The following is a 16,935-nucleotide window of genomic DNA, read 5'->3' as shown; positions in this document are numbered from 1 at the left end:
GGGACACATTTGCATTGCTTTCCAGTGCCCTGGTGACGGGGTACATGCAGTGACCCCTGGGTAAATGCTGATGAATGAACAAATGAATGAGTGAGCTGATGAATCCCTGATAAAAGCAAACACATCATATGAGTCATTCATAATGCGAATCTCTCACAGCTTCGAGATAGTCAAAAAGATTCAACCCAGCTCTCCAGGAGAGAAACAAAACATTTTAAATCTTCTGTACCCATTACTTAGAAAGCGCTCAAAACGCTTTAATGCTCACAATATATAGCCATATCAACAGAAGCCTATAGACTCTGCTACACGAAGGATTTCACTCCAAGGAGACCAAAATTATTTTAACAGAGTTTCAGAGTGCTTTGGGGGAATCACCGAGCCAGTGAATCCCTGAGCCACCAAGGGCCATGGCCTCGTCTCTTGGTGGCTTGAGAAGACCTCACTCCGGAATGACGTCTTGTTGCCCGGATATTCTCTCTGCTGATGGAACACGAGCCTCGGCTTGTCCAGGTAGGTTTGGTAAACACGTCATCGTCCTGTGTTTGGTCTGTGGGTCCCCATGGAACTTTGTATGTGGGCTTCCTGCTAACATTGATTTTGATAGTCACGAGGCTTGGTCTTAGCTGAGGCCGGGCTGGTTTTTCCCCCTGGAGGGGGTGTGTGGCTGATAAGTTCCAGGTCGTTTCTCGTGGATACCTGTGCAGATTTTGTTTCCACCTGAGCCCTTAGAGACTGTGTGCATTCAGACGCTTGCGCATAGGTTGAAAGAATAAAAGAAAGTCAGAATGGACAGTGGGACCCTCTCAGCCTTCTCCCACCTAGTTTTGGAATCCATTATAAAAGAGAAAAACATTTCAAATCCTTTGATGTGGAACACGTTGCTGAACACCCCAGAACCAGTGGTGGGAAGGATTCCAGCACCAAAGGCTCCAGAGTTCTCTACCATGTGGCTTCCCTTTTGGTATTGCTTCTGTCTTTCACTCTTTTCCCTTCCATGACATTCAGCCGGCATTTTGCCACCTTGGGCTGTGGGATTTTATCCTTCTGGTGAAGACATCTGAGAGCACTGGGCGTGATGATGCCAGGTTTCTCTTTCTGCAGAATCTCAGGACTGTAGACTTTTCTGGAAAGAAGGAGCCAGGCATCACATGGTAAAAACTTCAGCTCATAAAGACAAAGCCTTGTCAGTGGTCCTCACCAGTAATGTTAGAGCCCAGAAAAACATCCGTGAACACGGGCAAAACCTGTATTGTTCCTGTTCCTCCTTTTCTTTTGAAGAGCGAGGGAGTCAAAACTTGGTAAATTTGCACAATACGCCCGCCTTTCCTGTCTGATGCACTGTAAGGAGTTCTGTTTCCAGGACAAGGGCGACCGGCATTTTGGGTTAGGTCCCACAAAGGATGCCATAGCCATCATGCTTCAAAAGCTGGGGGGACAATGCCTTTAGACATGTGATTGTATTTGTACATTTTAATTTTTGCTCCAGGTGTCCCTGGGCTGGTGGGTGCATCCCTTCCACCTCTGCCTGTCTTCATGTTGCTTCTTCTTTATTCTTGTATTTCTTATAAGGATGCTGTCTTTGGGTTTCAGGCCACCCTACTCCAGGATGAACTCATCTCAGATCCTGAGTTTTGGCATCTGCAACGACCCCATTTCTGAGTTAGTTCCCCTTCACAAGTGCCTGGTGTTAGGATGTGGACGGCTCTTTCTGGGGCCACCCGTCTACAGTCAGGATGCTTCTTCCCAGTGTGGGCAGAAATGAGCTTCTAGGTGGACTCACGCTGCCATGTGCTGGGATGGGAGGTTTTCTTTTGGGTGACAAGACCACCATCTTCCAATTAGAGCCCATCCATTCCATGGGATTCAGTTCTTCCTGAGCACTTTCCTCTGATGTTCTAACAAGACATGCTGACGTGCTCCAGGATCTTACTGCTCATGTTTCCTTTCCCTTTTCTCATACTGGGAAGCCTAACATACTGTCCACTCACCAGGAAGTGTTTGCAATGCTGTCTAAGCCCATCATCTTACCCGTAGCACTATTTTATTTTCCCTTCGCAAATGCCTGTATATTAAAACCAAACACAACAATAGCATCAGGAAATCTCACGCCACTGAAATGAGGCCACTGGAAAGTTAGGGTGACACATGGGTGGCTAAATGATTTGCTGCAGGTGTATGTATTGGTAGCCTGACATGTTTTTCCAGAGTATAATATAGTTCAAACCAATGACAGTGTATATAAATATCAGAGCCTGAAAAATGCACGAGTGCCCTGTATGTAGAAGCCCTAACTCTCCCCAAGGTGAAGAATGGGGAGAACTTTTGCCAAATCTGGACACTGTTCAGAAGAGAATTCCCCCCCACCCCCGAGAAAAGGCAGACGTGTCACAGCACGCTTCCCCAGCACTGCCACTGGCCTGCCCAGAGGCTGCAGGGCTGTGGGAGCCATGCCACAATCCCTGAGCGGGTGTGTTTGGTCTTGGGACATTGCCCAGGACTTGTTCTTTGTCGTGATTCCACCTTGACCCATTTCCTGGGGGACAGAAGATTCATGAACCCCTACACCTTTGCTGGAACACAGCATCAAGATTCAGCTGATCCGGGCAAAGAGCTTTGCATCCACGCCTGTCAGAGTCACCCAGCACGCTGCTAGTCCATCTCAGATGCTCCATGAATTCCTGTCCAATGAGTGCACCCATCAAGGGATGAATGCATTTGGCACCAAGTCAGCCAAATTCTTCAGGGCGTCACCGACACTTCCTGTAGACTTCCGCAGTTGGCATTCATTTTAATTCATGTCATCCAAACATGTAAACATGTTGTTGGACAAACACGGACCATGAGAAACTGCTAAGCATACACGCTTTCTAAATGTACTCCCCACAGCTGAGGACCAATCCAGAGTTTCCCTTTTTTAAATTTTTTCTTCTAGAGCCTTCTGACTTGTCTTCACTTTGTGTTAGCTGGCTTTGTCCATTTATTATCTTTGAAAAAAATGATGTGATTTATGTTCCCTGTCTGTCAGCCACAATTGCAAGGCCGAGGTGATAAGAAGAGCTCCCACATGTGTTTTGTATAGAGTTTGAACCGAATGCAAAGTTGTCTTTTTCTCTGTAACAAACTGTCATTGAAGGAACGTTTGCAGAATTAATGCCATTTTAACTGGATTCTGGGAACATGCTAGGGTAGGAATTGGGTATGTCATTGCATTCCAGTCCTCCCGAGTTGCCCACGAGAGACATTTGGGTTTATTTTGTTTCACTTCTCTGGGGATTTCTGTGGCTGTTCTGTCTGCTGTTGTGTTGAATCAGAGATGTTATATGTATATACAGATGTCAAACCATGATGTTGCCCACCTGAAAGTAATATATTGTTATATGTCAATTATATCTCTAAAAAAAGTCATCTGCTCAATTACTCCAATTCTGCAGCTCTCTGCCTCAGTGGGTGGGAGGTAGTGGGTTGAATGATGGTCCCTAAAAGACAAGTTTTTTGAGTGTATGGGTGTGAGCGTGTGGGTGTGAGAGACAGCAAAACAATCTCTGCAGATATAGTTAAGTTAATGATCTTGAAATGAGGAGACAATCCTGGGTTGATGACCATCCAGGTGGCTCCAAATTTAATGACAAGTGTTCATATCTAATATGCTGCGAGGACAAAACAGACAGAAGAGGATGCGTTTTAGCCCCTGAAGGCAGATATTGGAGTGATGTGGTCACAAGCAAGGTGCCAGGAGGTGGGACAGACAAAAATGCGTTTTCCCCCTGACTCTCCAGAAGTACATCCCTGCTGACACCTTGATTTTGAACTTGTGGTTTCCAGAATTGAGAGAGGATGGAATCCTTAACTCACCCAGTTTTGTGATAATTTGTTCTCACAACAGCCTCAGAAAACTGACACAGGAGATGTCTGCATATTTTAGGTTGTGTTGTTGTCATTCATTCTTATATGTAAAACAGGCTTTGGGTCAAAGTCAACATGAGGCACACGATTGGTCTCCTAAAGCACCTTCTACTGTGATGTTGGGGTACAAATTGCCATTCTTTTCCCACAATAGTGATTTCACATTACATTCAGTCATGATTTAGTGCAGAAATGTTATGCATTTTACTTCTCCATGTCTCAGTTCCTTAGCAAATGCAACACCGTTTGCATTGGGAGTAGACGGAGTTAAATAACAGAGCCCGCCTGCACGTACATCGTTAATTTGACTTACTGATCCCATGTTTATCCAATGCGTATTATGAGCTCAGCAACTAGCTGAGCACCAGTCGTGCAGAGATGAGCAAATCCAACAGGTTCTGGGTTGATGGAGGTCACCATCCAGGAGAAAGAAAAATTCGGATTACAGTTAATTCTTGTTTTCACAGTGGTTCTGTTCTACAAAGTCACTGCAAATGCTGAAATTGCAAATTCTGAGAGAGATATAGACTAGGTTCCCACAGGCTCTAGTCACTAGTCTAACCTTATTTTGTGTGTCTCTATCTAAAGACACCTTACTGAATAGATATCGTTGAGTCATTAGCATTGAACTCATAACCAGCGGGACTGTGTTGCCTGAATGAACCTCGTGTAACATACGTATTAATATTTTCTCTGTAAGGTTCAGTCTAGCTTTCTTGTGTGTAGGGTTGGTACACAACTCTTCAGTGCGACGCTTGAGGCCACTTGAAATAGCAACATCAGGAACAGAAAGCATCAAAATGAGACAAAACATGGTAGACTGCATAAAGGACATGTGTTTACAGAGTGAGAGCTGAGCCACCCTCTTCACTCCCAGCTGGGAATGTGTGTGTCAGGAGACTCACTTTTTTTTTTTTACACCCTGTGCCTTTCTGCCAGTGACAGCGAAAGCACCAGGAATATTGACATGGTGATTACACATAAACTTTGGCTTATCAGTGTTTTTTGTGAATATTGAATCTGTGGAAAATGAACTGCTTTAAAAGCCATCACAGGCTATCCATAAACTCTGGGATTATAAACATTTATAAATTACATATCACTAACTCTGCGCTGTGAGTCAGTTCCTTGCTTTTGAATTTGGGTTGTGTTTGGTTATTTTATGTTATGTGACAACCAATGTAATAAGCATTTTATATGCCTTTAAAAAAAAAAACTACCCCCAAAATCTGAAAACATTTACCCATAAAGATATACAGAGGGTGCCAAAAAAAGTATACACATTTTAAGAAAGGAAAAAACTGTATTAAAATTGTAATACTCAATATATACTAATAACAAATGATGAATCCAAGTCACATTTGACTTCTGTAATTACAACAAGTGCTCAAAGTGGTTCCCATCAGCGTCCAGACACTTCTGATTACGGTGAACTACTGCTTGAGCAATACTGACCAAAGTGACACCTTTCTTAAAATGTGCATACATTTTTTTGGCACTTTCGATATGTACTCTGATGTTCATTGCAACTTTATTTACATTGGCCAAGACACGGAAACAACTAAAGTGCCCTTTGCTAGATGAATGGATAAAGAAGTTGTGGTATATATACACAATGGAATACTATTCTGCCATAAGAAAAGATGAAAGACTGCCATTTGTGACAACATGGATGGATCTTGAGATTATTATGCTAAGCAAAATAAGTCAGAAAAAGTCAAGAACTATATAATTTCTTTCATATTTGGGACATAAAATGGAAAGTTATAAACAGGACAAAGAAACAAACAGAAAATAATTTAGTGGTTACCAGAGGGTAAGTGGGGAGGTGGGTAGTAGAAGAAGAAAAAGGGGATCAAATATATGGTGATGGAAGGAGAACTGACTCTGGGTGGTGAGCGAGATACAGATGCTGTTTTACATAAATGTACTCTTGAAACCTTTATAATTTTACTAAAGAATATCATCCCAATAAATTTAATAAATACAAAATAAATACTCCACACAAACTATTCTGTGAAATAGTTGCTCCTGTTGATTTTGATTTTGAAAGATGAGAGTTCAAGGAATCGGGGAACATGCTGAAGCTCAAAAGTGGGACCCCATCTTACGTCAGAAAAACACCAAAAGCTGTTGTTAGGTAGAAAAAGGTCGATGACCTCTGTCGGCTTCTCCAGGGTCTCTCCTCCCTCAGTGTCACTTCTGCAGTTCCTGTTGGTCCATTTGCTTCTCCCATCTCTTCCCCTCCCCCCACCAACACTCGTGCTGCCTCTCTGGCCTCTTCTCTCTAAGCCAGAAACTTATTGGAAATCTCAGCTCAAAAGTCATTTTGCTCTTGAAACCCTACCAAATTCCTCCACCCAAAACAAATCTTCTTCTTCCTTCCATATGTTTCACTCACATGTTCGATCGTACTTCCCAAGCTGCTTTGTGCTAGTTACCTGTCTACAGGTGTCTGTGTCAGTTACTTGTCTACTGGTGCTTCATTGTCCACTGCAGAGTATCATCTGTACAGATGATGACTGAGTCATCGACATTTGAATCGACTTCAATGGACATCAAAATGTATTTTGAGTTTGTATTTTGCGGTTGGCCCCATATTTGTTGGGTGGGTTGAAGCTTAACACCACCGAGTCAGAAATAGGCAAGATGGGTTCACATTACTTAATTTCAGGTTGCACATGTGTGAAATGAGCTACTCTGTGAAGAAGAAGTGTGGTTGTGAACCCCATGGAACTCCATGAGAAGGCTGTTTTTCTCCCTATCGATGTGAAAATCAGGATGCTGGTAAGAGTTTTTAGAGTCTCTGGAGACGAGCTCCATGGGCTGGAATTCTGACTGCACATTTCCTAACTGTGTGACTCTGGGCTCGTTATTACAGTCTCCTGAACTGTAAAGCAGAGGGAGCCATAATACCTACCTCAACGTTGTTGGTAAGAATTAAATGAAAACAGGCAGGCAACACACTTGAACATCACCTTGCATGTTGAGGGTGTTCCTTTCTGGTGCAATCACTACGGATATTAAAACAAGTTGCTTGTCTGGGGGCATGTATTTTAAAGCCATCTTATCAGAAAGGACGTTTCTTTGATTTCCACTGCTAGGCTAAAAGAAATGAATATGGTTTGAACAAATGGGTTTCCACTGGTATCTCTGAAATACAGCATCTCTGTGGACAGGTAAATGAGATCCAGGTGTCTCTTTCTGCTTGGTCTGGATATGAGTGTGCTGTGATGAGCAGCTCCTCGGCTCTGAGAGACAGACACATGTGGTTGTTTCCTATGCTTCTCACTGCACCACAAAAAGGGGGGGCGGGATTTATAGCTTTTGGTGAGCTATCTGGTAAGTGATATTAAGAACAAAATGCAGGCAGCATTATGTGTCTGCTATTATCGGGAGAGGAATATGTATGTAGTATCAGCTTATCGATTATTATGAAGAAGGAAGGCTTTTGTTTGTTTGTTTTTTAACAATGTGCCACATTTTTTAGCACCACATTTTTAAAAATTGCAGTAAAACACACACAACATAAAATGTACGTCCTCAACCATTTTTAAATGTCCAGTTTGGTAGTGTTAAGTACATTTCCATTGTGCAACCTCCAGAACTCATTTCACCTTGCAAAACTAAAACTCTGTAACCATATAGGATATTTGCTTTTGAATTAATGCTTAATAGTTAAAAAGTAAAAAAAAAAAACAAAATTAAATATGTTTTCAGAAAGAAATGTTCGATTTCAGAAACCCAGTATATATCACTCATGGTATTATGCAGGCATGCTCATTTCACTAGTAGTTACGTATTTTAAAATTCCACTCACGTCCACATGAGCCCATGTCAAACCACTGGTCTACCTCTTGTGTCACCTTCGGCAAAGACTCAGCAGCAGATGGTGGTACAGTCATCACATTTCAAGGGGAGATGTGTGTATGTGTCCATCTCTTAGCCTAAGAGACAGACATAGCTACTCATTAAACTCTAATACAAGAGTGGGGTGATTGCTAGGACAAAGATAGTGAGAAGAATTGGAAGGGTGGTGACAGGAAGACCGTAAGTTTGGGTCATAGTAATGAGTTATATTTTCTCACTCATTCTAAATCTATTCACGTCAATAGGAAATCTTTGTTGACATTCTCCTGGCCTCCTAGCTGATAACGTCGGTGTCACCTTTTCCTTTAACTTAGCAGAAGTTAAGAAAGCTATGTGCAAAAAAAATATGTAAAATTGACACCCCATCAAGCTCTGAAGGAGAGAGAAAAATTCAGTTGCCTGAATTCAAGGTGAGAAAATATATATGAAAATATACATGAGAACATATTTGAGAGTATATGAGAATATGTATCAGAAAATATACATGAAATATATGTGAGAATACACATGAGAATATATATAAAAATATATATCAGAATATATGGGAATTAAATATTAGAAAATACATATAAAATATTTGAAAATCCATTGGAGAATATATAAGAGAACACAGAAGAAACATAGATGAAAAAATATGAGAATGTATATGAGAAGTACATATGAGAAAGAAATGAGAATATACGAGAAACGATATCTACTCTCACTATTCTCATTATTCACAGTTAGGTTCTATGAAGTCATAGCCATCTCTGAATTAGTGACTGCTGAACCATCGCTCATAGGGGAATTACGGGGTCAGGTTCCCACAAGCTTCTGGTCACATTTTCATCAACCGATCGAGCTACCTAACCTATTGTATGCGTGTTTCTGCCTAAACATACCTTATTGAGTCTACATTGCAATTCATTCACGTTGAGACTCATGTCTGATGGAAGCTCATCTAACACACGCATTTTCTCCTGAAGGCACATCATGCCTTAATCCTTAGGAACAGTAGACAGCATTTCAGCACTACACTTTGGGCCATTTTCAACAGCGACATTACCAACAGGCAGCACAAAAATGTGAAAAATATGGCACTGACCAGATTACAAAAAGGACACTTGTTTGGGGTTGTTTGGGGTATGAGAGCTGAAAGAAGAAGGCAAAGTGACACTCTTTTCTTTAAATGTCTGCTGGGAATGTGGCCATTGAAACTTTTCACTCGTCTGCACATGTCCACAAATGACTGTGAAAACACCAGAGTTGATTTTGGGGTTACAAGGACATTGTAGAGGATAAATGAATTCATGAGTATGGAATCCATGAATAACGAGTATGGACTCTGTGTGTGTGTGTGTGTGTGTGTGTGTGTGTGTGTGTGTGTTTGTGTTTGTGTGTCTCCCAGGAATTTTGAAGAGACCTAGATAGAGAGTCTCAGCGGATTCTCCCTCATGAGAAGGCTTCATGCATAGTTTGGTAGGTTTAAGAGAATGATGGAGAAGGGAATGCAAAAAAGTGAAGAAAGAAGGAGCCAAGAAGAATCCAGAAGCTACTTTAGTGACTTAACCATCTGCCAAGACCAAGTTGAAACATCCTTCCCAATGCACTGTAGTTTCCAATGTCACAGACATAGAGAGCAGACTTTGCAGAGTGAAAAGAATGTCGACTTTGGCTGGATCGGTGACATGATACCCAGAGTCTCAAAGTGCTGCAAACAGCAGGTTCTACGAGGACACAGAATGGTCCTCCCTCAAAATATCAGATCACAGGAGGCTTCAGGTTTCCACGCAACTTGAATAAGAGTGTGGTGGTGTCCAAAAGTCTTCTCCGTGGTAGGTGTCTTTGCAGCAGAGCTCTGTCTTTGTCAGGACGCAAATTCCTCTTCAGAGTTCTCAGCCACATGCCTCCCTGTGCCTGAACTCAGAAAAGGATCTTGTGCGGAGCTGCCACATTATATCTTTCTTTACTTGCTGTCAGGCTTTTGTGCTGAACTGTCTTCTGCTCCAAAGCAAATGGATAGATTGGTTAATCAAGGTGCCTCATTTCCAGCCTAATAAACATGCACGTGAAGCAAAATGCTTAAGACTTTGCAGTCATAAAGGTTCCCATTCATTATGCCAGCTCCTTGGTAAAGAACGTACACATCAGCTGCCTCTTTGCAAAAACTATTCTATGGTGCATGAAATACTGACACCATAGAGTGGAACTGTTTTTTAACGAGGTCTTTGGGCCACGCCAGCAGCTTTCCCTCTTGACTTCATCCTGGATGAGAGAAGGGGTCCAGTGTGAGGACCCCACATTTGTAACTAGAGTGTTCGTGTGGAAAAAGAAATTGTCCCTGCTCCCTGATGGAGCAGCCCAGTGACACGCCAACATGAATTATAGACCAACCCATAACAAGGCGACTCTTCCTTCATGCCTCAGTTTGGTTGGTGAACACGGCAAGCAAACCATGCCAGAATCGCACTTACAGACGTCCCTTTTGTTGATAGATTTACTTGCCTTGTGATTCTTTCCAACACTCTTGGCAGCATGCTTTAATCGGTTGTCGCATTGGCTTTGCCAGGGGAGCACCGAGTTCTGCCAGTTATATCATCATGAAAGCATGACGCTAAAGTCACACCAAGATGATGCCCTATCTACTAACGCCCATCCCCAATACACCGTGACCCACTGAGTCCCTGAAGGACCTTTCGTTCCACCATGGCCTTCCACCTTCCAACTCGACCTCTGTAGCTGCCCTCAGTCATTGCAGCACCACAGCTCCTTTGCTAGCCCATCAGCCTCTCAAGTGCTTTGACAGCACCCTGCGTGTACAGCCCATCACCCCCACCGTCTTCCTGAGTGAGCCCTGGTGTTTATAGTGTGAGCAGAAGAAGAGGTTACATTTGATGTTGCAAATAAAGATCACAGAGCAGCTGTGCATGTGGGGACGTGCAGAGTCAGGGACTCGCAGGCACTCACCCTGCTGATTAGGAAAAAAGGCAACCCAGGGGAAAGGGAGCCAAAGCTGGAGTGTTTAGAAGAAGTGCCTGTGTGGCTCTCCAGGACCGCCAGGCAAGATTTCAGTTCAGGCACATTTTCCACAATTAATGGCAGTATGTGTGGGCACAAAGCAGAGTCGCTATGAGAAGTGGGAATAACATTCTAGAACTGTAAATCCTTCATGAGCATACACAGAGAGAGAGAGAGAGGCAGACAGAGAGAGAGAGAGAGAGAGAGAGAGAGAGAGAGAGAGAGAGAGAGAGAGAGAGAGAGAATCACCTTCCCGGGAAAGACAGAGTCCTTCATAGTTGAAAAAACCAAAATGGAATGATTTGTGGCTTTCTCCGTGTCCTCTTGTGTTCTAAGCAAATGTTTTCATAGAGACTTGTTTAAATGAGGGTAAGGCTGAAGACTCTCTGATGATTTGAATCTATGAAATGCCATTTCAAGAGGGAAGCCTTTCGGTGCCCAATCAAGCCAAGATTTGCTCAAGAAAGTAGTCCCGTGGATAAGATGGGAGGGTTTTCTTTTTCTTTGCTGGGTACGTGGCCAAATTCTGGCCTTCCTCTTCTCACACATTTGAAAGATGGGGAAGGTTTTCAATCCTTGGTGATGCCAAGCGTGGAACCCCCAGGTCAGAGGAGCGGCTACTGGACTGTCCTGACAAGCATTGTAGCTTCCTGCAGCCCAGTGGCCTCTGGCAACCCAGCTGAAGGGGACAGAGGCAGCCTGTTCTCACGTGGAATTCAGAGTGACTGGGTGTCTGCACACCAAGCCATGTGATTCCGTGGACTACTGAAGTTGCTTCATCTAAACAGATGATTGAGGGAGGAAGGCAGCTCTCATCTGGTGTGCAGAAGATGCCTCTAATGTGTCTGGTTGTCGTTAAAGACCCACCAAGCGTGTTGTGCACACAAAACCCAGGTTCACGGAGCACTGGCAAGCTGTCTGCAAGCTTTCCATCTGTGGCTCTGGAACCAATTGGGGGCACATGTAAGATGCACGCACAGACGTCACTTAGGCAGGCAGGTGTCAGAACACAAGCGGCATGCATTCTCAGCCTTCTGCAAGTCGGAGAGCTGGCGGGGGTCTTTCCACCTGGTCTGCACCTTCCAGGAGCATCTGAAAAAAGACAAGGGCATAACCACCTCGTTGAAGTGAGAACAGTCAGCTCTTGGCTTTGGATGGAAGAGCTGGTATTTCCTTGTGATCTCAGGAAAGAGTTAGCAGTTCCTTCTACATTCTTCTGTGTCCCAACCTGATGGTTGGGCCATGGAGTTTCCCAGGTGTCAGCTTCTCTTCTCTGCTTTAATGGTTCTCAAAGTAGGGTTCCTGGGACAGCACCATCAGAATCACTGGGAACTGGTTCACGAAGAAATCAAGGTGGGCAGTGAGACAAGGCCACAGAATGGTCAAATAAAACACATGTGCAGTTACTGTGCGCAAGCGACATAGTGTACTGCCCGTTTGTATAATCACACTCCTTAGCCCAGGTACTCACCTGTAAGACCTAAATTCCTAAACTCACCTGAATTCCCCTAGCATTTCTGGAGGGACTATATTCACAAATTGTGAAGAATCTGAAATTTTATCCTTCAGAGAGATAGAAATTCAGACAATTAAGTTCATGAACTCACCCTAGAAAAAGTACTACATCCCTCAGTGCTGAATATCATTACAGTCACCTTAGAAGGACTCCCCTTGGAAAGCTATGCACTGACGCCAGTGCCTAGTCCATCGTTCAAAGCAATTTTGGAACTCTTTCCTGGAATGGCCATCAGCGCTGTCGTCGTATTACCCTTGATGTCCTGAATGTCATCCAAATGTCTTCCTTTCAATATTTCCTTTATCTTTGGGTAAAGAAAGAAGTCACTGGGGGCCAGATCAGGTGAGTAGGGAGGATGTTCCAATACAGTTATTTGTTTACTGGCTAAAAACTCCCTCACAGACAGTGCTGTGTGAGCTGATGCATTGTCGTGATGCAAGAGCCATGAATTGTTGGCGAAAGGTTCAGGTCCTCTAACTGTTTCACGCAGCCTTTTCAGCACTTGCAGATAGTCAACTTGGTTACCTGTTTGTCCAGTTGGTACAAATCCATCATAAATAATCTCTCTGATATCAAAAAAAAGTTAGCAAAATCATTGCAACAAGTTCATGAACTTAATTGTCAAACCTCGTATCCTAAAAGGATGGATTCTACGGTAAAGACGACATAGGACCAACCACTGGGGAGTGGGCTCCTGAACAGTGCATGTTACTTAATTATGGGGAAATCACTATGCTTCCTGGACACAGCATGCTGAGTTAAAATAGTGGCAAACTTGTGCTCATAATATATACAAATTAGTGTGCGTGCACAGAAAGAAGCCGCCTGCTGGAGAAGGCTGCTTTGTATCCCACAGAAAGGAGCTACCCCCTCGGCCACAAAAGATTCTGAAGATTGGCTGTGAGAAGATTGGCCCAGGAAGGGTGAATGCTCTAGACCAGTGTGTTTTAGACTTTGGGATACACAGGAATCCTTGGGGATTGTGTGGAAATTCAGTTCCTGATGGGGCAGGTTCAGGGTAGGGCCAGGGATTCTGCATTTCGGACCTGCTCTCAGGTGATATTGCGGCTGCTGATCTTGGACCACATGTGGAGCACCTGGGCTACTGAGAAGGTCATAAGGGAGGAAGGGACACAGAAGGGGGCATTTAGTTCAGAAGGAAAAATGTATGCCTCACGCAGGACTATTTTCATCTCTTTCAGAACTGCAAGGAGAAGCAAGTGCACCAGACTCTCCGTTGAATCCTGAGGTTTTGGGTGGGAGAGGGGGTGGTGTATTGCAAATGTTCAATCAGTTCTCTCCAATTATTCTAGCACAGGCATCCCTCCTTTTATTGCACTTCAGTTTATTGTGCTTTGCAGATACTGTACTTTTTACCAATGGAAGGCAAGATCCTCCACGAGCAAAAAGATTACGACGGGCTAAAGGCTCAGACGATGGTTAGCATTTCTTAGCAATAAACTATTACAGTCATTGTGCTTTTTTTAGACACAATATTATTTCACACTTCCTAGACTACGGTGTAGTGTAAACATAACTCTTATGCGTGCTGGAAAACCAAAAACCTTTGTGTGACGCCCTTCATTGCGACATGTGCTTTATTGCGGTGTTTTGGAACAGAACTTGCAGTAACTCCGAGATCTGCCTGTCGTTTGTTAATCCCCTCTGACCAAAAGCAATCCGTTTTGTGGCCCGTTTTTTGGCAGACTGCCCCTTACACATTACAAAATTTACCAGTGAACAAACCCTTAACTTCTCCACCATCCAGGGATACACGTATTGTTTCATTTGTTAGGAAACATTACAGTGCGTGGCTAGGTTTCTAACATTTCTTTCATGTTGACAGGGCATGCTGCAGTCTTAATTTCACGAAGACAGGTATTTGCAGGTAAATCCGTATGTTACTCTCACTGGTTTTGGTCTTAAGAATGCCGGTGTATCCCTTTCATCACAGGATAAAGGAATGTCTCCTTTATCCCGGCTTCGTGTCTTCACGCTCCATTGCATGGCTTTCGTTTACTGCCCCATCGTATATCCATTATCCCACGTGGTTTCAATCTTATCGTCATCAACTAGGAAAATGGTAACCGAGGGTTTTCCAGAAGTGATGTAGTAGGCAGTGCTTCTGGTTCTGTGTGACTCTTCCTTTAACCTACCGAGGCTACCGTCTCTAAAAACACACAGGAAAAGTCCACCACACTCACCACTGCACCCAAGCAGAACTCCTGCTGTCCCTTACTTGCCTGCTCCTTTTCCTGCTGCTTGAGCTCCAGCGTGACTCATTCTGGAGGCATGTGGAAAGAGCCTGAGTGCATTTTTGCTGGAAGCGTGAAGTTGCACGTGCTCCACCCTGAGCACTGAAGCTGTTCACCAAGCTTGGATGGATCCAGAGGGCTTTATTTATCCCAGCAGACTGGGTGGCGGTGAAGGGTCAACGACCGTTCAGGCTGCTGAGAAGCCCGTTCACCTCATAATCACACACGTCGGACGTTCTGCAACATAAACATGGGATTTTTTTTTTCTGTCCCCAATGTGTTTTCTCTCACTGGCTTCTGGGGTTGGGAGCAGTGGCCGAGGAGAGTCTGACTGGCTGTCATGTGCGGAGGATAAAGGTTGCACCTGAAGTTACCTTCACAGGTCTGCCAGATTTTTTCTCGCTGATACCTGAGGAGAAGGCTCTGTGTCTGGGCGTTTGTGTGGTGGGCTGGGATGTCACTAGCTGCCACAAATCACCATGGTTCCTCAATGTTCAAGGACGGAGCTGGGCAGGCCAGTTGGGACCCTGCCACTGGTCCACGGTCCTCAGGGTACATGTCACTGGGCTTCATTGCAACAGGTTGATTTTAAGTGTTGGCACTTTATGGCCCTTCCTTGGACCAAGTAACAGCTTTTATGGGAGGCTCATTAACTTTTCACGAATCTGCATCTAGCACATGCTGGAGGTTGTAATGATGGGAACTTTAAATCAAAATCCTCAGTTTACCTCGTACACGTCATCCCAATGCTTCCCATGCTGTTTGTGCCAGCTGGAAGTTTTGCCCTGACACCACTCTTCTCTTTGTGTCATGAGCTCAGAGCATACAAAGGCATATCTAACAGTCAAAAAGGTTCAACTTTAGAATCATGGAATAGATAACATTAAAATAATGTAATTGTTTCTGAATATGGTCATGCAGAACAGACATTTCGTTATTTCTAACTCTTGGGCTGGTACCTTCAACACCCCCACTCTTGTTGAAGGAGATATATTACTCTCAGTCACCCAGATCTGAAATACTTTTTGATATCACTATTTCATCTTTCACATGCAATCACCACATTCTAGAGAATCTTCTTGTCTTATATTGCTCAACTCTCTTTTCCTCCTTTCTGTTTTCGTTCAGACCACCTTAAATCAAATCTCCATTAATTCTTGTTTAGATTATGACAATGTCCTCCGATTTAATTGTTCCAATAGTCCAATTAATTTTTCCCATTGGGAGTCAATCCAAGTCTCCATTAGTTCCCTTGAAATTCCTTAGTGGTCAAATACTCTATGATACGTAGTTAAAAACAAACAAGAAAATCCGACAACTTTTCCACGTCGCCCCATCATGGAACAGACATACCTCAGGCACAGTACAACAAGCTTCTCGAGTGTTCTCTGTTCCCTGTACTGCATGAAACCCATCTCTAAGCCCAGTTGAATCACTCCCTGTTTTCCAAAGCACCAGGCTCCACCTCCTCGCACCTTGTTTAAGCTGGTTCTCTGCAGATGACTCTTCCATGTTACCTGCATTGGCCCAAACTGACCCTTCTTCTAAGAACCCTTTCTCATCCAACTTCATTTCCTCTTTACAACTCTCTCAATGACCCCTGCTAATGAGTATTTGGTAGATCGTCGTAGACGGTGTACTGTATCATTGGGATGTCTGTCTCATTTTCTCCACTGAACTGTGAATCATTTTAAATACTAGGTCTTCACTAAATATGGACAGATGGGAATGGATGAAACTGACATAATGTCCTCGTCATGCCATGTTAAGAGCTCCATGCAAGGTTGGCTATCCTTGGATCTCTGCAACTAAGAATGAAGGGAGGATCTCAAAAAGCAGCCCAGTTCCTGAGTATATTGGTGTGATCTTTCATCAGGCGGTTTAACAGCAAGCACAATCAAAATGGCACTTCTGTCACGTGAAGCTAACAGAAACAGCACTTGGTAGAATAAACCATATTGTGACCTTGGGCTGCTTATAAACACAAGACAGAGAATCAGGGAAAACAAAAAAGTTTCCAAGAACCTAAACACACACACATGCAGAATTTGGGTGGGAGAATTTGGAAGTGAGAAAATATGAATTATTCCAAGTTACTCTTTTATGGTGTTTTCATTTCTAACCATGTGAATCTCATTACTTTTCTTCTCCATCGAGCCTTGTGTTACACAGAGACAATAATTTATCTGGAAACCAAAGGACCAGAACTGATGGTAGGTTGACTTGTGGGAAAGTGAACCTGGGAAGCCTCAACAAAGAGAAGCCTACAAAAGAGATGGTGAGCCCTGAAATCTCTTCTATATTTCACTATGAACGCCCTATGCTGTTCCTTTGATCTCTCAGATGTCTCTCATATGAGTGAGTTTGTATTATTCAGTGCTGTAGCATGGG

The sequence above is a fragment of the Rhinolophus hipposideros genome (genome assembly GCF_964194185.1).
Source record: "Rhinolophus hipposideros genome assembly, chromosome: X".
NCBI classification, from domain to species: Eukaryota; Metazoa; Chordata; class Mammalia; order Chiroptera; family Rhinolophidae; genus Rhinolophus; species Rhinolophus hipposideros.
This window is presented reverse-complemented; position numbering follows the sequence as displayed.